General features: G+C 38.5%; 1 protein-coding gene across 2 annotated transcripts in view; it reads left to right on the top strand.

Moving 5' to 3' along the window:
* Positions 1–22,401, top strand: part of LOC131413915 (class I histocompatibility antigen, Gogo-B*0103 alpha chain-like) — a 158,828-nt gene that overhangs the window by 51,812 nt on the left and 84,615 nt on the right. The window lies entirely within an intron of this gene.

Here is a 22,401-nt window from a genome sequence, read left to right as displayed (position 1 = left end):
ATACTTTCTTTGCTTTGAAGTCTGCTCTGTCTGGAATTAATATAGCTACTTTTGCTTTTTTGAATAGTGTTAGCAAGATATATTTTTCTCCATTCAATTATTTTTAATCTATATGTGTCTTTATATTTAAAGTGAGTTTCTTGTAGACAACATACAGTTTGGTCTTGTTTTTTGATCCACTCTGACAATCTCTGTCTTTTAATGGGTGCATTTAGACCATTGATGTTCAAAGTGATTATTGATATAGTTGGATTAATATCTACCATATTCATTACTATTTTCTATTTGTTGTCCTCATTCTTTGTTCTTATTTTTGTCTTCTACTCATTTTCTGCCTTTCGTGGTTTTAATTAAACATTTTATATGATTCCATTTTCTCTCCTTTCTTAGTATATTACTTATACTTCTTTTCTTACTTTTTTTAGTAAGTTTGCAACATATACTTACAACAAATCTACTTTCAAATAAGACTATACCACTTTATGGATAGTGTGAATACCTTATAATAACAAAATAATCCTAATTCCTCCCTGCCTCCCTTGTGTCATTGCTGTCGTTTATTCACTTATATGTAAGCATACATAGGCTTATGGATATAAGCATTCACAATCAAATAGATGTTCGTATTATTATTTTGAACAAAATGTTATCTGTTAGATCAATTAATATTAAGAAAGGTAAAAGTTTTTATTTTGCCTTCACTTACTCTTCCTTTGATGCTCTTATTTTCTTAATGTAGATCTGAGTTTCTGATCTATATTATTTTCCTTCTCTCTAAAGAATTTCTTTTAACATTTCCTGCAAGGCAGGTCAACTGGCAACAAATTCCCTCAATTTTTGTCTCTGTGAGAAAGGCTTTATTTCTCTTTCACTCTTTAAGGATAATTTCACAGGGTACAGGATCCTAGGTTGGTGGATTTTTTTCTCTCAAAATTTTAAATATTTCAGTCCGTTCTTTTCTTGCTTGCATGGTTTCTAAGGAGAAGTCAGATGTAATTCTTACCTTTGTCCCTTTATAGTAATGTGGTTTTTTTCCTCTTGCTTCTTTCAGGATTTTTTTCTTTATCTTTGAATTTCTATAATCTGAAACTGATATGCCTGGGTGTAGCATTTATCCTGCTTAATGTTCTCTAAGCTTCCTGAATCTGTGGTTTGGTATCTGACATTAGTTTGGGGGAACTGTCAGTCAAAATTGTTTCAAATATTTCTGTCTCTCTTTCTTCTCCTTCTGGAATTGCCATTATGAATGTTATACCATTAGTAGTTGTCCCACAATCCTTGTATATTGTTCTGCTTTTTTTCAGTCTTTATTCTCTTTGCTTTTCAGTTTGGAGGTTTCTACTGAGATAGCCTTAAGTTCAGAAATACTTTTCTCAGCTATGTCCAGTTTACTAATAAGCTCATAAAGGCATTCATCATTTCTTTCTTTCTTTTTTTTTCTTGTTTATTGCAGTAACATTGGTTTATAACATTGTATAAATTTCAGGTGTACATCATTGTACTTCTATTTCTGCATAGATTACATCATGTTCACCACCCAAATACTAATTTACAACCCATCACCACCGAATTATCCCTTTCACCCTCCTCCCTCCCTGCTTTCCCTCTGGTAACCACCAATCCAATCTCTGTCTCTATGTGTTTGTTTATTGTTGTTATTATCTACTACTTAATGAAGGAAATCGTATGGTATTTGACCTTCTCCCTCTGACTTATTTCACTTTGCACAATACCCTCAATGTCCATCCACGTTGTCACAAATGGCTGGATTCATCATTTCTTATGGCTGAGTAGTATTCTGTTGTGTATATATACCACATCTTCTTTATCCATTTGTCCCTTGATGGGCACTTAGGTTGCTTCCAAGTCTTGGCTATTGTGAATAACGCTGCAATGAACACAGGGGTGCATGTATCTTTATGCGTTGGTGTTTTCAAGTTTTTTGGATAAATACCCAGCAGTGGAATAGCTGGATCATATGGTAGTTCTATCCTTAGATTTTTTGAGGAATCTCCATACTGTTTTCCATAGTGGCTGCACCGGTTTGCACTCCCACCAGCAGTGTAAGAGAGTTCCCTTCTCTCCATATCCTCTCCAACACTTGTTGTTTCCTGTCTTGTTAATTATAGCCATTCTGACGGGCGTGAGGTGATATCTCATTGTAGTTTTGATTTGCATTTCCCTGATAGTTAATGATTTTGAACATCTTTTCATGTGTCTGTTGGCCATCTGTATATCTTCCTTGGAGAAATGTCTGTTCAGGTATTTTGCCCATTTTTTAATTGGGTTGTTAGTTTTTTTGTTGTTGAGATGCATCAGTTCTTTATATATTCTGGAGATTCACCCCTTATCAGATGTATGGTTTGCAAATATCTTCTCCCAATTGTTAGGTTGTCTTTTCGTTTTGTTGATGGTTTCCTTTGCTGTGCAGAAGCTTTTTAGTTTGATGTAGTCCCATTTGTTCATTTTTTCTATTGTTTCTCTTGCCCGGTCAGACATGGTGCTTGAAAATATGTTGCTAAGACTGATGTCAAAGAGCGTACTGCCTATGTTTTCTTCTAGAAGTTTCATAGTTTCAGGTCTTAAGTTCAAGTCTTTAATCCACTTTGAGTTAATTTTTGTGTATGATGTGAGGTAAGGGTCTACTTTCATTTTTTGCATGTGGCTATCCAGTTTTCCCAACACCATTTGTTGAAGAGACTTTCTTTTCCCCATTGTATGTTCTTGGCTCCTTTGTCTAAGATTAGCTGTCCATAGATGTGTGGGTTTATTTCTGGGCTTTCGATTCTATTCCATTGATCTGTGTGTCTGTTTTTGTGCCAGTACCATGCTGTTTTGGTTACTATAGCTTTGTAGTATATTTTGAAATCAGGGAGTGTGATACCTCCAGCTTTGTTCTTTTTTCTCAGGATTCATTTAGCTATTCGGGGTCTTTTGTTGTTCCATATAAATTTTAGGATTCTTTGTTCTATTTCTGTGAAAAATGTTGTTGGAACTTTGATAGGGATTGCATTGAATCTATAGATTGCTTTAGGAAGTGTGGACATCTTAACTACGTTAATTCTTCCAATCCAAGAGCACGGAATATCTTTCCATTTCTTTGTGTCTTCTTCGATTTCTTTCAGCAATGTTTGATAGTTTTCAGGGTACAGATCTTTCACCTCTTTTGTTAAGTTTATTCCTAGGTATTTTATTCTTTTGGTTGCAATTGTAAATGGGATTGTATTCTTAATTTCTCTTTCTGCTACTTCATTGTTAGTGTATAGAAATGCAACTGATTTTTATATGTTGATTTTGTACCCTGCAACTTTACCATATTCGTTTATTACTTCTAAAAGTTTTCTAGTGGATTCTTTAGGGTTTTCTATATATAAAATCATGTCATCTGCCAACAGTGATAGTTTCACTACTTCATTTCCAATTTGGATCCCATTTATTTCTTTCTCTTGCCTCATTGGTCTGGCTAGGACTTCCAGTACTATGTTAAATAGGAGTGGTGAGAGTGGGCATCCTTGTCTGGTTCCTGTTCTTACAAGGGATAGCTTTCAGTTTTTCACCATTGAGGATGATATTAGCTGTGGGTTTGTCATATATGGCCTTTATTATGTTGAGGTACTTTCCTTGTATACCCATTTTATTCAGAGTTTTTATCATAAATGGATGCTGGATCTTGTCAAATGCTTTCTCTGCATCTTTTGAGATGATCCTGTGATTTTTATTCTTCATTTTATTAATGTGGTGTATTACATTGATTGATTTGCAAATGTTGAACCATCCCTGCATACCAGGAATAAATCCCACTCCATCATGGTGTATAATCTTTTTAACGTATTGTTGTATGCGATTTGCTAGTATTTTGTTGAGGATTTTTGCATCGATGTTCATCAGTGATATTGGCCTGTAATTTTCTTTTTTTTGTGTTGTCCTTGTCTGGTTTTGCTATCAGGGTAATGTCGGCTTCATAGAATGAGTTAGGGAGATCCCCCACTCCTCAATTTTTTGGAAGAGTTTGAGAAGGATAGGTATTAAGTCTTCCTTGAATGTTTGGTAGAATTCACCAGTGAAGCCATCTGGTCCTGGACTTTTATTTTGGGGGAGGTTTGTGATTACTGTTTCAATCTCCTTACTGGTGATTGGTCTATTCAAATTCTCTACTTCTTCTTGATCCAGTTTTGGAAGGTTGTATGATTCTAAGAATTTATCCATTTCTTCCAGATTGTCGAATTGGTTGGCATATAGCTTTTCATAGTATTCTCTTATAATCTTTTGTATTTCTGAGGTGTCTGTTGTAATTTCTGAGGTGTCTGTTGTAATTTCTCCTATTTCATTGCTGATTTTACTTATTTGTGCCTTCTCTCTTTTTTTCTTGGTGAGTCTAGCTAAAGGTTTGTCAGTTTTGTTGATCTTTTCAAAGAACCAGCTCTTGGTTTTATTAATTTTTTCTATTGTTTTTTTAGTCTCTATTTCATTTATTTCTGCTCTGATTTTTGTTATTTCCCTTCTTCTACTGATTTGGGGCTTTGTTTGTTCTTCTTTTTCCAGTTCCTTTAGGTGCATTGATAGATTGTTTATTTGAGATTTTTCTTGTTTGTTGAGATAGGCCTGTATTGCTATAAACTTCCCTCTTAGAACCGCTTTTGCTGTATCCCATAAATTCTGGCATGTCGTATTTTCATTTTCATTTGTCTCCAGGTATTTTTTGATTTCTCCTTTGATTTCTTCGTTAACCTAGTCGCTGTTCAGTAGCATTTTGTTTAATCTCCACGTATTTGTGGCTTTTCTGATTTTCTTCCTACTGTTGATTTCCATTTTCATACCGTTGTGGTCAGAAAAGATGCTTGGTATTATTTCAGTCTTCTTAAATTTATGGAGACTCGTTTTGTGGCCTAATATGTGATCAATCCTGGAGAATGTTCCATGTGCATTTGAAAAGAACGTGTATTCTTCGGTTTTTGGATGGAATGCTCTGTATATATCTACTAGGTCCATCTGTTCAAGTATGTCATTTAAGGCCAATGTTTCCTTATTGATCTTCTGTTTGGATGATCTATCCGTTGGTGTAAGTGGAGATTTAAAGTCCCCTACTATTATTATGTTACTGTTTATTTCTCTTTTTATGTCTGTTAATAATTGCTTTATATATTTAGGTGCACCTACATTGGGTGCATAGATATTTACAAGTGTTATATCCTCTTGTTGGATTGTTCCCTTGATCATTATGTAATGCCCTTCTTTGTCTCTTTTTACAGTTTTTGTTTTAAAGTCTATTTTGTCTGATATGAGTATTGCTACCCCAGCTTTCTTTTCATTGCCATTCGCGTGGAGTATCTTTTTCCATCCCTTCACTTTCAGTTTGTGAGTGTCTTTAGGTCTGAAATGTGTCTCTTGTATGCAGCATATATATGGGTCTTGTTGTTTTATCCAATCACTCACCCTATGCGTTTTAATTGGAGCATTTAGTCCATTCACATTTAAAGTAGCTATTGATAAGTATGTACTTACGGCCATTTTTAATTTTTTTCTCAGTGTTTTAGTAGTTCTTCTCTGTTCCTTTTCCTTCTATACAGAATTGATGGTCTCTTTAGTTTGACCTTTGTCTGAAAGCTCTACTCTTTAACTCCCCTCCTCCCTCTTTTTATGTTTTTGATATCATATCTAACCTCCTTTTTGTGCATTTGTATCCATTACCCTCTTATCATGGAAATAGATAATTTTTCCTATTTGTGGTCTTCTCTTTTCCCCTTAAATCAGTCCCTTTAACATTTCTTGTAGCACTAGTTTCTTGGTGACAAACTCCTTTAATTTTTGCTTGTCTGGGAAAATTTTGATCTCTCCTTCCATTTTGAATGATAACCTTGCTGGGTAGAGTATTCTTGGCTGTAAGTTTTTTCCTTTTAGCACTTTAAATATATTGTGCCACTCTCTTCTAGCCTGTAAGGTTTCTGCTGAGAAGTCAGCTGATAGCCTTATGGGGTTTCCTTTGTATGTGACTTGTCTTTCTCTTGCGGCTTTTAGGATTCTCTCTTTAATTCTGGACGTTTTGATTATGATGTGTCTTGGTGTGGGCCTCCTTGGGTTTTTCTTGTTTGGTGCTCTCTGTGCTTCCTGTACCTGGATGTCTGTTTCCTTCCTTAGGTTAGGGAAGTTTTCATCTATTATTTCTTGAAATAGATTCTCTGCCCCTTTGTCTCACTCTTCTCCTTCCGGGACACCTATAACATGGATGTTAGTGCACTTAATGTTGTGCCAGAGCTCCCTTAGACTGTCCTCACTCTTTTTAATTCTTTTCTCTTTTACCCGTTCTGCTTGGGTAATTTCTTCTAGTCTTTCCTCCAGCTCGCAGATCGGTTCTTCTGTATCCTCTATTCTGCTTTTGAGTCCCTCTAATGAATTTTTCATTTCCAGTATTGTATTCTTCATTTCTGATTGGTTCTTTTTAACATCTTCCATTTCTTTGTTGACATTCTCACTGAGTTCATCTATTCTTCTCCCCAGATCAGTGAGCATCCTTAACACTCTTAGTTTGAACTCTCTGTCGGGTAGGTTGCTCATTTCTGTTTCACTTAGTTCCTTTTCTGGGGTTTTGTCCTGTTCCCTTACTTGGAATGTATTCTTTTGCCTCCTCATTTTGCCTCTTTCCCTGTGCTTGTGTCTACGTATTAGGTAGGTCAGCTACGTCTCCTGCTCTTGGATAGGTGACCTTATGTAAGTGATGCCTTAGGAGGATTCCAGTGTGCTTCCCTCAGTTCTCAGTGTTCCATGGTTGACCCCTATGTGGGCTATGTGTGTCCTTCTGTTGTGGCCTGTTTGCTCTCCCTGTAGGCACCCAGGGAGGCCAACTTACGCTCCTGGCCAGTTGTTGTAATGCTCAGCTGCTTGTAGTTGTTGTGGGCCCTTCAGTCTCTTTATCAGGTGTGGGGAGCCCCAGCACAGTTGGCTGCAACTTCTAATACCACATTTGTGTTGCAGTATTTCTTTTAAGTGAGTAGGCCCCCAGCATGGCAGGTTGTTAGGCTCAGGGCCTTACAATTGCTATAAGCCTCCAGCCTTTAGGTCTCTTGTCAGCTCTCTGACAATTGCAGCTGGGTGGGGCTGGCCTCAGGCACCGGAGCACCCAATTGTTTCAGGCTTTGGAAGGTGGGGCAAACCCCCTATGTGGGTCTTTGAGAAGCACAAGTCTTCTGCAGCTGACAAGCCCTGCCGCCCACAGGTCCACACACGCAGTCAACACAGTCCTGCCCTGTGTGCGTGCCCCTAGCTCCCCAAGCGGACCCAGTCTCTCCACAGCGGGAGCCCCACACACTCCACCACCACCCCACACTCTTCACCCGCTCCTTGTGCACACCCTGCCCCGCTAAAGTCGGCTCAGTTGTCAGGCTGCAGAGAATCCAGTCACCAATCTATGCAGGCCCATAAGTTGCCTGAGGGCTTGTTGTTGGGTGGGGCCAGTCTCTAGGGTGGGCTGCCTGCCCTGGCTGAGCTGGATTAAATCGGTGCTCTAGCGGGTGGGGCAGTCCCTGGGCTAGCAGGCCTCAGGGAGAACTCCAATGGAGTCTGTGTCAGCACACCCACACCGGGCCACAACAATGGCCACTGCCAATGTCCCAGTTCCTGGAGTGTTCTCACCCCTCACCGAGATGCACTCAGGGCCTATTACGTGAGTCTCTTTTTCACCCCAGCACTGTACACCTTTCTTTCTGGTGATTTTAGGATGCTTTCTGAAATGGGTGAGTTTGTGCATGGGCCCTTTAAGAGCCAGTTTTAGTTTCTTTGTGAACCAGTTTTCTGGGGGTACTCCCCAATGTTTTAGCAGCAGGCAAAGTTAGATATTATGCTGCTGGTCTCGATTGTGCTGGGTCCACAAAATGCCCCCAGCGGGGGCGCTCCCCGGCTCAGGGCCCCGTGCCTCCAGGGAGGCTGCGTACCTGTGAGCTGCTCCTGGCGGCCGTGAAGCTGGCGGCTTGTGAAGTCGGTGTTTTTCCTCTCCAGAAGGGAGTTTCTGCCTCTTCCACCTCAGTTAGGATTGTCCGTTATTGCAGGAGTTCCTCTTATCCAGTTTTCAGTTCTGTCTCAGGGGTAATTTTTCCACAAGTAGTTGTAAATTGGCTGTGTCCAGGGGAGGAGGTGAGTTCAGAGTCTGCCTACGCCGCCATCTTGACTCCTCTCCCTATGATATCTTTTATACAAACCGTACTGTAACCACTAAAACAAATATCAGACCACAGCCACAAATCAGAAATAAAGACAAAGCTGAGAAAACCATCACAGAAAACCACCAAACTGAAATGGCAGTCAGAAATACACGGGAAAAGAAAAAATTGAAATACAAAACAACTGGAAAACAAGAGATAAAATGGCAATATTAAGCCCTCATATATGAATAATCACTCTAAATGTAAATGGACTGAATTCCCCAACCAAAAGACACAGAGTGGCTGTATGGATTAAAAAACAAGACCCAACAATATGCTGCCTCCAGGAAACACATCTCAGCTCTAAAGACAAACACAGGCTCAGAGTGAAGGGGCGGAAGATGATACTCCAAGCAAATGATAAGCAACAGGAAGCAGATGTAGCCACACTTATATCAGACAAAACAGACTTCTAGATAAAAAAGATAATGAGAGACAAAGAGGGGCGTTATATAATGATTAAAGAGACATTCCACTAAGAAGACATAACACTTAATAATATATACTCACTTAACACAGGAGCAGCAAAGTATATAAAGCAATTATTAACAGACCTAAAGGGAGAAATTGAAAGCAACACAATAATAGTAGGGGACTGCAACACCCCACTTACATCAATGGATAGACCATCCAGAGATAAAGTCAACAAGGAAACAGTAGCCTTAAATAAAACAATCGACCAAGTTGACTTAATAGATCTTTATAGAACATTCCATCCAAAAACAGCAGAATACACATTCTTCTCAGGTGCACATGGAACATTCTTTTTGTTTGTTTGTTTGTTTGTTTTGTTTTGTTTTTGTGAGGAAGATCAGCCCTGAGCTAACATCCATGTCAATCTTCCTCTCTTTTTGCTGAGGAAGACTGGCCCTGAGCTAACATCTATTGCCAATCCTCCTCCTTTTTTTCTCTTTTTCTCCCCGAAGCCCCAGTAGATAGTTGTATGTCATAGTTGCACATCTTTCTACCTGCTGTATGTGGGATGCCACCTCAGTATGGCCTGACAAGCGTTGCTTTGGTGCGTGCCCGGGATCCGAACCTGGGCTGCCAGTAGTGGAGCACACACACTTAACTGCTAAGCCACGGGGCCGGCACCGGAACATTCTTAAAGATAGACCATAAATTGGGAAACAAGGCAAGCCTCAATAAATTTAAGAAGATTGAAATCATATCAAGCATCTTTTCTGACCACAATGCTATGAAACTAGAAATACACTGCAAGAAAAAGTCTGGGAATGTCACAAATATGTGGAGACTAAATACGCTACTGAACAAATATGTGGACACTAAACATGCTACTGAACAGTGATTGGATTAATGGAGAAATCAAAAAATACCTGGAGAAAAATGAAGTGAAAACACAACAAACCAACTCTTATGAGATGCAGCAAAAGTGGCACTGAGAGGGAAATTGATAGCAATAGAGGCCTACCTCAATGAACAATAAAAATCTGAAAAGAGTAATCTTAAACTACATCTAACAGAACTAGAAAAAGAAGAACAAAAAGGGGCTGGCACCATGGTCTGGTGGTTAAGCTCAGCATGCTCTGCTTTGGGGGCCTGGGTATGGTTTCCAGGTGCAGACCTATACCACTGGTCGTTGGCTCTGCTATGACGGTGACCCACATACAAAAGAGAGGAAGATTGGTGCAGATGTTAGCTCAGAGCAAATCTTCCTCAAGCAAAAAGAGGAAGATTGGCAACAGATGTTAGTTCGGGATGAATCTTCAACAGCAAAAAAAAAAAAGTCCAAAGTCAGCAGAAGGAGGGAAACAATAAAAATTAGAGCAGAAATAAGTGAAATATAGACTAAAAAAACAGTAGAAAGGATCAATGAAAGTAAGAGCTGGTTCTTTGAGAAGATAAACACTGACAAACCCTTAGCCATACTCACTAAGAAAAAAAGAGAGAAGCCTCAAATAAATAAAATCAGATGCGAAAGAGGAGAAATTACAATGGATACCACAGAAATACAAAGGATTATAAGAGAATACTGTGAAAAGGTATATAGCAAGAAATTGGATAACCTGGAAGAAATGAGTAAATTCTTAGACTCATAAACCTCCCAAATCTGAATTAAGAATAGAGAATCTGAATAGACCAATCACAAGAGATTGAAAAAGTAATCAAAAACCTCCCAAAAAACAAAAGTCCAGGACCAGATGGCTTCTCTGAAGAATTCTACCAAACTTTCAAAGAATATTTAATACCTATACTTCTCAAATTATTCCAAAATATTGAAGAGTACTGGAATGCTTCCTAACTCATCCTATGAGCCCAACATTACCCTGACACAAAAAATAGAAAAAGACAACACAAAGAAGGAAAATCACGGGCCAATATCCCTGATGCATATAGATGCAAAAATCCTCAACAAAATATTATCAAATCAAATACAACAATACATAAAAAGGTCAAGTGAAATTTATTCCAGAGTTGCAGGAATGGTTCATCATCTGTGAATCAATCAATGTGATAACCACATTAACAAAATGAGAAATAAAAATCATGTTTTCATCTCAATAGATGCAGAGAAAGCATTTGACAAGATCAAATATCCATTTATGATAAAAACTCTCAATAAAATGGGTATAGAAAGAAAATACTTCAACATAATAAAGGCCAAACTCAAAGCCAACACCATATTTAATGGTGAAACACTGAAAGCCATTCCTCTGAGAACAGGAACAAGACAAGGATGCCCACTCTCACCACTCTTATTCAACATAATACTGGAAATATTAGAAGGAACAATTAGACAACAAAAAGAAACAAAAGGCATCCAAACTGGAAAGAAAGAAGTAAGGCTCTCACTGTTTGTGGATGACAGGATTCCATATATAGAAAACCCAAAAGAATCCACCAGAAAACTATTAGAAATAATCAAAACTACAGCACAGTTGCAGAGTACAAATCAACATACAAAACTCAGTAGCATTTCTATACACTGATAAACTAGCAGAAAGAGAAGAATACAATCCCATTGACAATGGCAACAAAAAGAATAAAATATCTAGGAATAGATTTAACCAAGGAGGTGAAAGATCTATACACTGAAAACTATAAGACATTGTTGAAAGAAATTGAAGACATAAAGCAATGGAATGATATTCCATGCTCATGGATTGGAAGAATAAACATGGTTAAAATGTCCATATTATCTAAAGCAACCTACAGATTTGATGCAATCTCAATCAGAATCTCAATGACATTCTTCACAGAAATAGAACAAAGAACCCTAAAATTTATATGGAACAACAAAAGACCCCAAATAGCCAAAACAATCCTGAGAAAAAAGCACAAAGCTGGAGGAATCACACTCCCTGATTTCAAAATATACTACATAGCTATAGTAATCCAAACAGCAAGTTACTGGTGCAAAAACAGACACACAGATCAATGGAATAGAATCAAGAGCCCAGAAATAAAACCACACATCTATGGACAGTTAATCTTCGACAAAGTAGCTAAGAGCATACAATGGAGAAAGATCGTTTCTCCAATAAATGATGTTGGGAAAACAAAAGAAAAAGTAAACAGGCAAGCCATGCTGTGGCATGCATCCCACATATAAAATGAAGGAAGATGGGCACGGATGTTAGCCCAGGGCCAATCTTCCTCAGCAAAAAGAGGAATATTGGCAACAGATGTTAGCTCAGGGTTAATCTTCCTCACCAAAAAAAAAAAGAAAGAAAGAAAGAAAAGGAAAAGTAAACAGATGAGACTACATTAGACTAAAAAGTTTCTGCAATCAAAGGAAACCCTGAACAAAATGAAAAGACAATGCACCAATGGGGAGAAAGTATCTGCAAATCATACATCCAACCTGGGGTTAATTTCCAAAATACATAAACAACTCATTGAATTCAACAACAAAAAAACAAACAAGCCAATCAAAAAAGGGGCAGAGGATATGAACAGGCATTTTTCCAAGGAAGACATATTGACAGCCAACAGATACATGAAAAGTTGTTCAACTTCACTAATTATTAGGGAAATGCAAATCAAAATTATAATGAGATATCATCTTACACCTGTCAGAATGGCTATAATTACCAAGACAAAAAATAATAAATGCTGTAGAGGATGTGGAGAAAAGGGAACCTTCATACACTGCTGGCGGCAATGTAAACTGGTGCAGCCACTATGGAAAACAGTACGGCGATTTCTCAAAAAATTAAAAATAGAAATACCATATGATCCAGTTAGCCCACTACTGGGTATTTATCCAAAAACTTGAAATCAACAATCCAAAGACATTTATGCACCCGTATGTTCATTGCAGCAATATTCACAATAGCCAAGATGTGGAAGCAACATAAGTGCCCATCTACTGATGAATGGATAAAGAACATGTGGTATATATATGCAACGGAATACTACTCAGCCACAAAAATACAAAATCGTGCCATTTGTGACAACATGGATGGACCTTGAGGGTATTATGCAAAGCGAAATAAGCCAGACAGAGAAAGACAAATACCATGATTTCACTCATATGTGGAAGATAAACAAATACATGGATAAGGAGAACAGATTAGTGGTTACCAGAGGAAAGGAGGTGAGGGGAGGGCAAAAGGGGAAAAGGGGCACATATGTATGGTGACAAAGAAAAACTAGACTGTTGGTGGTGAACACAATGCAGTCTATATAGAAACTGATATATAATAATGTACACCTGAAATTACACAGTGTTATAAGCCAATATGACCTCAATAAAATAATTTAAAAATATTAAAACTATTTGAATTAAAAACTCCATTTAGGGGCTGGCACACTGGTGTAGTGGTTAGGTTCCCTTGCTCTGCTTCGGCGGCCTGAGGTTCGTGGGTTCAGATCATGGGCACAGACCTACAAACTGCTCATCGAGCCATGCTGTGGAGGCATCCCACGTATAAAATAGAGGAAGATGGCACAGATATTAGCTCAGGGACAATCTTCCTCAAGCAAAAAAGCAAAAAAAAAAAAAAGAAGAGGAAGATTGTCAATAGATGTTAGCTCAGGGTCAGTCTTCCTTACCAAAAAATAAAACAAAACAAAAACTCTGTTTATGGACTTTTGCTTTGTGCCATAATGGGGTATAAAGAACCAGATTTACTCTCCTGTCTTAAACAGCTACAAATTCAGACAAATATATGAAACAATGGTATTCAAACCTTGGACAACAGGTAGCTTAAGAATTGTGATTCCTAAGAGAAGGGAAATAAAAGAGGTGAGGCCTACAATTGTCCAGCTTCCACCCTGGAGAGAGTTTCCAGGACATAGTGCAGGGAGGAGGAGCACTAACAGAGCCCAGCAGTCTCACTGAGTGGAGGGGACAGAGTTGTGAACTGAGGAGGCCAGGACAGGCAGAATCAAAGGTGAAGGCACACAGAGAAGAGAGCTGGACAGAAAAGACACTGGAGGTGTGCCGAGTGTTCCCCTCAAGTCTTCAGCTCATCAGTGCATGGATGTAAGGAAACTATCCAAGGACAGAGAAAGACTAATCCAAAAAGACTACAGGGAACAGTACCAACTCTTCCACAGAACTGGGAATAGTGCCTGTTCCCAGCAGCCAGACTGGAAAATCTTGTAATTTGCTGGGCATTGGGTACAGTAGTCAGAAGGGTCTTGTGTCAGTAGTTGGGAATAATTTGCCCTAATCTAAACATTGCCCTATTTTGTCTAAAAAATATTAAAAGCAAGACCCAAAAGGATCAAACAGCTTCCAAATAATTTAATGTATCCCACAAATAAAAGCAGAAGTGTATTTGTGGAATGCATAAATGTCTAGCATCTAATAAATAAAATCATAATGTCTGGCATCAAATAAAAAATAACCAGGTGTGCAAAGAAAACAAGAAAATACAACCCATAAGGTAGAGAAAACAATCAGTTTAAACTAACCTAGAACTGACACAGATGTTAGCATTAGCAGTAAATGACATTAAAACAGTTATTGTAAATGTGTTCCTTACGTTCAAAAAGTTACATAAGAGACATGAAAGTGTATAAAAGACCAAAATCAAACTTCTAGAGATGAAAATGTCTGAATTGAAAAATACACTGAATGTGAGATGGAATTAATGGTAGATTTGAAATTGCAGAAGAAAGATCATTGATGTTGAAAATGTAGCAATACAAGCTCTCCAAAATTATATAAACTAATAATTATCACAACATATTATTGGGTTTGTAACATATTTAGATATGATTTGTATGGCAAAACAGCCCAAAAGGGAAGAAATAGAAGTAGAACTATAGAGAATCATTTTTGTATATCTCACTGAAATTGAGTTAATGTAAATCTGAAGAGGATTTTGATAAGTTAAGATAAGAATATGATAAAATCTAGAGTAACTACTAAGAAAATTATTCAAAAATATGGGGAAAATTATTAAATAATTAAATTATTACAGTAGAAAATATCCACTTAATAAAAAGAAATCAGTAAAAGAGGAATAGAGAGGAGAAAAAGACATGAGACACATAGAACATAAAGTAAAATGGCATCATGAATACTGTATACGTACTAACATTAAATGTTATGGATTAAATAAGTCAATCAAAGCAAAGATTGTTACATTGAAAAAAAAACAAATACAACTATGCTGTCTACAGGAGACACACCTGAGATTCAATTACAAATAGATTAAAATTAAAAAGATGGAAAATATATCTCAGTCAAATGGCAACCATAAGCCAGCTGGAGTAGCTACACTAATGTCAGACAAAAGGAAATTTTAAAAAATGCTAGTAAGATAAATAAGGACATTTTATAATGATAAATGAGTCAATCTATCAGAAAGATAAAACAATTATGAACATATATGCACCTAATAACTGAGCACCAAATACATGAAAACAAAATTGGAATTAAGAGAGAAATAAACAATACAACAATAATATTTGGAGACATCAATATACCGTGGATCATTTCCAATGATAGTGAACTACTGAAAACTCAATCAATAACTAACCCAATTACAGCAACCGTTCTGAATGTGATATCTTTAATAGAGCAGATTTACAGAAATACTGATATGTGGTAATGACTATTGACATGCCTAATGCATTGAATACCTATGGAAAAGGGGATCAGAAATTGTTTATATTTGCATGATACAAATAAGACTATATTTCCTATTTTTTGAGGGCTATGTTACTTCTCCTGCTCTCTGTCATAACGTAGAAAGAAAGAATTCACGTAGAACCACAAAAGACCACAAGTAGCCAAAACAATCCTGACAAAAAAAGAACACAGCTGGAGGCTTCACACTTTCTGATTTCAGACTATATAGCACAAAGCTATAGTAATCAAAACAGTATGGTACTGACATAAAAACAGACACATAGACTAATAGAACAGAATCGAGAGCCTGTAAATAACCCACCTGTGAAATAATAAGAAATACATTTGGTCTTTGTCCCTGGTTCCTGGCACAAAACTCCTAAAACTAATGGAAATTCCTGAGTGATAGGAGTGTCTTTTATTACTCATAAGGAGCCCCTTTTTGAGCACACCAGAGTTTACATAAATGAAGTAACTTAGGGTGGGGCCCCTAGATAGTCTCAGGATGGGGCTGGTCGCCAAAAAGACCAACTGGTTAGAGGGTTGGAACTTTCAGCCCCACCCACCAACCACTGGGAAGGTGGGGGTGCTAGAGATGAAGCTCCACAAAAACTTTTGAACAAGATTTGACGAGCTTCCAGGTTGATGGATGTATCCATGTTCCAGGAAGGTGGCATACCCCAGTTCCACAATGACAGAAGCTCTTGTGCTGAGAACCCTTCCAGACCTCTCCCTCTGTATCTCTTGATCTGGCTGTTTATATGTATCTTTTATGATATCCAACTGGTAAACATAAGTAAATGTTTGCTTTAGTTTTGTGAGTGGCTCTAGCAAATTAATTGAACTTGAGGAGGGACCTGGGAACCTCTGATTTATAGCCAGTTGTTCAGAGCACAGGTAATTACCTGGAATTGCTATTGGACTGTGAAATGGGAGAACTCTCATGGGACCAAGCTCTTAATCTCGGGATTTGATGCTATCTCTAGGTAGAAGTGTCAGAATTGAATCAAAATGTAGGACACCTCGTCGCTGTCCACTGAGAATTGGAGAATTGCTTGTTGTCATAGAAAAAACAGATTGGACCACGCATACACAGTCAATTAATATTTGACAAGGGAGCCAAGAATACTCAGTGGGGGAAGAATAGTCTCTTCAATAAATGGTAATGGGAAAACTGGATATTTACTTGCAGAAGAATGAAATTGGACCCAAATCTTACACCACTCACAAAAAATTAACTCAAAATAGATTAAACGCTTAAGTATGAGATCTGAATCCATAAAACTCTTAGAAGAAGACATATAGAAAACCTTTTTGACATTAGCCTTGGTAATAATTTTTTGGATATGACAACAGAAGCACAAACAACAAAAGCAAAAATCAATAAGTGAGACTATGTCAAACTAAAGAGCTTTTGCACAGCAAAGAAAACCATCAACAAAATGAAAAGGCAATGTATGGAAAGGGAGAAAATATTTTCAAACTATATATCTCATGAGGAGTTGACATCCAAAAAATGTATCAGGGACTCATACAACTCAATAGAAAAACTCAAACCTGATTTAAAAATGCACAAAGGATCTGAATAGACACTTTTCCAAAGAAGATATCCAAAGGCCAACAGGTACATGAAAAGGTTCTCAATATCACTAATCATCAGGGAAGTGTAAATCAAAACCATAATGAAATACCACCTCAGACCTGTTAGAATAGCTATTACCAAAAACAAAAGAGATAACAAGTGCTGGCGAGGATGTGGAGGAAAGGGAACACTTGTGCACTGTTGGCAAGAATGTAATTGGTGCAGGCACTATGGAAAGCAGTATGAAAATTCCTCAAAAAATTAAAAATGGAACTACAATATGATCCAGAAATCCCACTTCTGGGTATACATCTGAAAGAAACAAAATCACTATCTTCAAAGAGATAGCTACACATTTATGTTTATTGTAGCATTATTCATAATAGCCGAGACATGGAAACAACCTAAGTGTCCTTGAATGAATGAATGGATTAAGAAGATTTGGTATATATATATATATATGTTATATATATATGTTATATATATATATATATATATAACATATATATATATATAACACAATGGAATGTTATTCAGCCATCAACTGAACGAAAACCTGCCATTTGTGACAACATGGATGGTCCTTGAGGGCATTATGCTAAGTGAAATAAGTCAGACAGAGAAAGAAAGACAAGTACTGTTATGATCTCACTTATATGTGGAATCTAAAAAGACTGAACTCATAGAAAGGGAAAGTAGACTGGTGCTTGCCAGGGTCTGGGCAAGGGGGAAATGGGTGATTTTGGTGAAAGGGTTACAAACTTTCACTTATAAAATGAATAAGTTCTGAAGAGGTAATGTACAACGTGGTGACTATGGTTAACAACACTGTATTATATAATCGAAAGTTGCTAAGAGAGTAGATCTTAAATGTTCTCACCACACACACACACACAGACAAAGGTTACTATGTGAAGTGATGGGTGAGTTAACTTACCTTATTGTGGTAATCATTTTGCAATATGTACATATATCAAGTCATCATGTTGCACACTTTAACTTACACAAGTTTTATGTCAATGTATCTCAGTAAATATTTCTTTTAAATACACGGAAGATAGTTTCTGTTTACCATTAAAGAATATTTTCTGAAAGAAAAAGAGCAGACTGGGCCATCTGGACATTCTATAGAATATTACATTGGTCTGATATATTGATAACATCATGTTATTGGGCTCTAATGAGCAAGAACTGGGATGTACTCTGGATGCTTTGGTTACATGAATGCATCCCAAGGGTAGGTCGTTAAAACTATTCAAAGATTCAGAGGCCTGCCATATTGGTAAAGTTTGAGGGATCCAGTGGTCTAGGGCATGATGCAACATCCTCTCAGAAGTAAAGGACAGGTTATTGCACTTTGTACCTCCTGCCTCTAACAAAGAAGAACCACATTTGGTAGCTCTCTTCACGTTTTAGAGGCAGCATGTTCTATACTATGGCAATATTGTTCTGACCTGTATATCAGGTGTCATGAAAAGTTGCTGGTTTTAATTGGAAGCCAGAACCATGTCCAAGCTCTAGTAAGTAGCCTTGCTACTTAAGCCATCTGACACAGCAGATGTCATAGTACTAGAGGTACATGTGGTAGGAAAAGTTGCCAAGTGGAATCTGGTATATCAGGCAACTCCTAATAGGAGGGTCTTCGATGCAGACTCCTAGGCCTCTGGAGCAATAAGCATGGCCATCTGCTGCACAGAACTATACACCATTCAGCAATCAGCTCCTAGAATGTTGCTGGGTTCTGGAAGAGATGCAAAATATGATCATGGGACATCAAAGGTCCATTGCCCACATATGCCTTTCATGGTTTGGGTACTATCAGACTCTAGCAGCAATCCACTTTAAGACGGATGTGGCACATCCAGGATTGGACTACCATGGGGTCAGCAAACTACAGCCTATGGATCAAATCCAGCCCACTGCCTGTTTTTGTAATAAAGTTGTAGTGGAACACAGATACACCGGTTCATTTAGGTACTGTCTACAGCTGCTTTTGCACCACAACAGCCGAGTTAAGTAGTTGTGAGAGAGACCATGTGCACACAAAACAGAAAATATCTGCCACAAATTAGTTGCATAACAAATGCCTCAGACCCCCATGTCACCTATCACTGTTGTACCTTTGCCTTTTCCTCAGCTCTCACCTATGATCTAATGGGGAGTTCCTACAACCAGCTGACCTAAGAGGGAAAAACCCTGAGCTTGGCTCACAAACGTGTCAGTGTAGTATATTGGTGTGAGCCAGTAGTGGCCTGCCCTATTCAGGGATGGCCAAAGACAGTGAGGAGGGAACTTCCTTCCAAAGGGCAGAACTTCAGGTGGAGCCCCGATTCATTAATTTTGTGCAGAGACAAAAGTGGCCTGAGGTAAAAATATGCACAAACTCACAGGCAGTGACAATGGCTTATCTGATTGATCAGTGTCCTGGAAGAAGCAAGATTGGAAGATCAGAGACAAGGATATCTGGGAAGACACATATAGTAGACACAAAGTGTTAGGATCTTTTGTATCAAGTGTTAAAGCCCACCAGAAATTATCCACTATACAAGAGACACTAAACAACAAAGTGCACAGGATGACTCAGCCAGTACACCTAGCTGGCCTCTGTCCTTAGCCATTCCAGTGCTTGCACAACAGGCTCATGAAAGGAGTATGCATGGTGGCAAAGAAGGTGACTAGGCATGGGTCTGACAACATGGGCTCCTTATCACCATGGTTGATATAGTTGCTGCCAAAACTGATGTGTGACCTTCCAGCGACAAATAAATTCTAATACAGTATTATCTTTGTGGATGTCAACCTGCCATTTGGTGGCAAGTTGATGATATTGTTACTCTTCCACTCTCAAAAAATCAGATTCATCCTAATCTAGATTGACATGTATTCCAGGTATGGGTTTTCCCTTCCTTCCCACAGAGTCTCATTCAGAACCACTATCCAAGCACTCACATAAGTAGGATCTTCTAACGTGGGACCGTACATAACAGTGCCCTGGACTAAGGAACCTACTTTACAACAAAGGCAGTATGACAGTGAGCACATGACCATGAGATCCACTGGTCCTACCCCATACAACACCATACAGAAGCTCCCAGCTGACAGTAGCAGAAGGGCCTCTTGAAAGTGCAGCTGTGGAACCATGCTGAAGGTGATATCCTGCAAGGATGGGTGCTGTCCTTCAGGATGAAGTATACAGAAAGGTTTAAACCAACAGCAATTATATGATGCTGTGACCTGAAAGGGTAGAATAAGTAGGTCTCACAACCAGGTGTTAAAGGAGTGACTCTACTCACATCACTCTCAGTAACCCACTTGGGGTGTTTGTGCCTCCCACCCCCTCAACAGGTTCTACTGCTCCAGAATTTCAGGTTCCTAGAGGAGGTTGCTTCCATCAGGGGACACAGTAAGAGTCCCATTAATCTTAGTGCTATGGCTGTCACCTGTTCTCTTTGGGCTCCTCATGCCAGCAGACCAGGGGACAAGTGAAGGAGTTACTGTATGGGCAGCAATAATTGATCCTGATCACTATGGATCAATTGACCACTGTGAGGAGCATGAGGGGAGTCGAGGGGCGTATGTTTGGCACTCAGGTGATCCAAGAGGGCTTTGCTTGGCATGCCCGTGTCGATTTTTAGTTGTAAATGGGCAGGATAACAACCACAGGTGATAAGCTCTGGAAACCAGGGACTCAAACTCTTCAGGGATAGGATTCGGGTAAATCACCAGATGGTTACCTAGACCATCAGAATTGTTATCTGAGATTTAGGAGAATCTAGGTTGGGTGGTAGAGGAGTCGATGTGTTGCCACCTTGGAACCTCATTCCACTAACAAACAGTCCTAGTTGTCCTTTAATAAGTTTCCATGGAGTAACTAATATAAGAAGAAAGTGGAACTGATTAGTGCAAACGATGGACTGTAGCAGGTGCTTTTGGTACCCCACAAAGGTTTAGTATGCCCATGCTTCAGCTGCTATCAGTGTTATTGCTAAAGACTCACACTGCCCCATTCTCAGAGAACGGCCTTCAGCTCGTGGAAGCTGCTGGTTATCAAATAGCCAATTTTGAAGAACCAGACTTGCCAAGGGCTATTCAATGCACTAAAGCCTCGGCCTGTGAATTCTGGAGATTCTTTAAATTATCGAATAAGAGCTCTGCATGCTAGAACACTAAATCATCCTTGTCTTCTTTTCCTCTCCCCATCCCTCCTTGCCTCCTCCTTTACTTTCACTTTTCTCCTCCTTTTCACCTCTGCCTTCTTCTCTCCTTCCCCTCCACCTAGAAAATCCAAAGTAAATATTTTACAACATTATAATAGAAAAGGTCTTTCTAAACATAACCCAAATCCAGAAATGGTAAAATAAAAGACTGAAAAACATGACCATCCATATTTGAAATTTTGGTATAGCAAAAAAAATGTGGAAAAGTGGTAATATTCATAGTATCTATAATGAAGATTTATAAATCAATAAGGTAACATCCGCAAACATGCTCTTCTATGTTCTTCACTCTTCCTTCTTCTGGATGAAGATGACCACAGCAACCTTAGGAGCCACATAGTGAACATGGTACAAACTCTGTCAGCCTGAATCCCTGAATGATTGTGTGGAGCAGATGGTGCTGCCTCCAAACCTCCCCAACACACTGCTCCATTAGAACCACACTGGGCAGCTTATAGGCAAAAATAACCTTCTCTTATGTTGAGCCACTGAAATGTGGGGTTTATTTGTTATAACAACTATCTTACCCTAATTAATATATGCTCTTAAACCAACAGCCAGTGTCAGAGCACTAACTTACTTGAGAGAGAAGGGAAGGCAAGTGTTATGGACTGAATATCTGTGTCCCCCCAAATTCATATGTTGAAGCCGTAGCCCCCAGTGTGATGGTTTTTGGAAATGGGGTCTTTGGGAGATAATTAGGTTTAAATTAAGTCATGAAGGTGAGGCCTTCATGATGACATTAGTGCTCTTATAAGAGGAGATGCCAGAGAACTTGCTCCATCTGTCCATCATGTGAGGACACAGAAGGTGGCCGTCTGTAAGCCAGGAAGTGAGCTCCCATCAGCAAGGAATCTGCCTTGACTTTGGATGTTCCAGCCTCCAGAACTCTGAGAAAACAAATTTCTATTGTTTAAATCACCCCATCTATGGCATTTTCTTATGGCAGATCAAGCCAACTAAGACACCAAGATTCACACTTTCATATCAAACTCAAGATTAAAGTTTTAACAGGATTAATTTTTAATACTGCAGTGAGACTCTACCGGTAACATAAAGTAACTGTATAGAATACACACAGCTAATCATTAAGGAACCCACTATCCAGTAGTAAAGAAAGGTTAAACATGGCAGAGTTGGAAGCCATTATCAGGGGTAAAAAAATCTAAAACTTTTTCATTGAGAATGGATTGAACAAACTGTTATGCTTGTTTAGTGTAATAAAGTGGAAAACGTATATTGTCCACAAGAACACCAATAGGTTGTGGCAATATATTGGAGACGAAAATGGAACATTAAGAGGTAACATTGGAAATAACCACTTCGTACTCTTGGAAATGCTGGAGAGGGTCTTTGAAG

Source organism: Diceros bicornis, chromosome 14, assembly GCF_020826845.1.
Source record: "Diceros bicornis minor isolate mBicDic1 chromosome 14, mDicBic1.mat.cur, whole genome shotgun sequence".
NCBI classification, from domain to species: Eukaryota; Metazoa; Chordata; class Mammalia; order Perissodactyla; family Rhinocerotidae; genus Diceros; species Diceros bicornis.
Note: the sequence above shows the minus strand (reverse complement) of the source record. Positions and strands in the feature narration are given on the sequence as shown.